The sequence below is a fragment of the Otolemur garnettii genome, unplaced genomic scaffold, assembly GCF_000181295.1.
Source record: "Otolemur garnettii isolate 467f Iridium unplaced genomic scaffold, OtoGar3 scaffold00094, whole genome shotgun sequence".
NCBI lineage: Eukaryota > Metazoa > Chordata > Mammalia > Primates > Galagidae > Otolemur > Otolemur garnettii.
The window spans coordinates 2,874,988-2,876,432 of record NW_003852489.1 but is presented as its reverse complement, the minus strand read 5'-3'; the positions used below and the strand labels follow the sequence as shown (position 1 = coordinate 2,876,432).

Genomic DNA, 1,445 nt, shown 5'->3' with positions numbered 1-1,445 from the left:
TATTTCTCTCATATGTAAAGCACTTAGGTTGATGCCAGTATGTGGAAGCCTTCAATAAATAGTAACTAGAAACCAGTATAGTTTTTTTAGTACTTGGGAGGCTGAGGTGTGTGGATTGCTTGAGCTCAGGAATTCAAGACCAGCGTGAGCCGTAGCAAGACCTCATCTCTGAAAATGGCTGGGCATTGTGGCAGGTGCCTGTAGTCTCACCTACTCAGGAGGCTCAGGCAAGAGAATTAAGCTTGAGCCTAAAAGTTTGAGGTTGCTGTGAGCTATGAGGACATGGCACTACAACAAAGGCGACAAAGCAAGACTCTGTCTCAGGAGAAAAAAAAAACACCCAGTTTTTAAAAAAGAATATATGTTGGGAGGCGCCTGTGGCTCAAAGGAGTAGGATGCCAGCCTCATATACTGGCAGTGATGGGTTCAAACTCAGGCCCGGCCAAAAAAACTGCAAAAAAAAAAAAAGAATATATGTCTGGAATTTGGATCATAAGATAAAAATTAAAAATAGAGTGTGCTGTACATATGTCATCCATAATGTTTGATTTTGAATTGTCGCTTTTACCATCCTTTTCTTTTTTTGAGACAGTCTCACTCTGTTGCCCAGGCTAGAGAGCAGCGGCATGATGATAGCTCACTGCAACCTCATCTTCAAACTTTCATCCACTTTTCTTTCCCTTTTCCTTCTTTGAGGCAGCGTCTCACTCTCTTGCCCAGGCTAGAGAGAAGTGGCATCATCATAGCACACAGCAACCTCAAACTCCTGGGTGATCCTCAGCTCCCAAACAGCTGAGAATACATACAGGCATGCGTCAGGATCCCGGCTAGTTTTTTCTGTTTTTAGTGGAGACAGGAGCCTCACTGTTTTCCAGGTTGGTTTGGTCTGGAACTCCTGACCTCAAACACTTCTTCGCTTCAGCCTTCCAGAAGGCTGGGATCACACGCGAAAGCCACCGCGCCCAGTCCCACCACCTTTCCGTTTTCTCCTTGCTTCTACTTCCAGTCGCTTCCAAACCGAGGCGTGTCAGTGATGGTTCCGGGTGCCCGGGCGAGTTTTTTTTCCGTCAACATTACGTAAGCAAACCTGAGTCGAAGTGGGGCGGAGTTAGAAGTAACTGGCAACTGATAGGCTGTTTGGGGATCGTATGAAAATTAACGTGAGAGCCTGAAATTCTTCGAAAACTCAACGCATATTCAAAATATCTTGTCAAACTATAGTGTGGAAAGGTTTTTTTTTTTAAGAACTGTATGCTGGTATTCATGTATGAAGAGTAGTGGCTAAGAAAACTCACCATCAGCAAAATATACTTCCGTTTCGTCCAGTTTGGACAGGCAAAGTAGCAATCGTTAAGACTATACTTTCAGGGATCATTTCTATAGTTCGTTACTAGAGAAGTCTCTCTGAATGTGTAGAGCACCGGAAACCACGAGGAGGAGGCGCA

General features: G+C 44.4%; 1 protein-coding gene and 1 pseudogene across 2 annotated transcripts in view; both read left to right on the top strand.

Moving 5' to 3' along the window:
- The window catches only part of TEX14 (testis expressed 14, intercellular bridge forming factor), a 110,035-nt gene that overhangs the window by 34,269 nt on the left and 74,321 nt on the right, over positions 1-1,445 (top strand). The gene's annotated exons all lie outside the window — the stretch shown is intronic.
- LOC111727114 lies at positions 1,353-1,442 on the top strand (annotated as a pseudogene).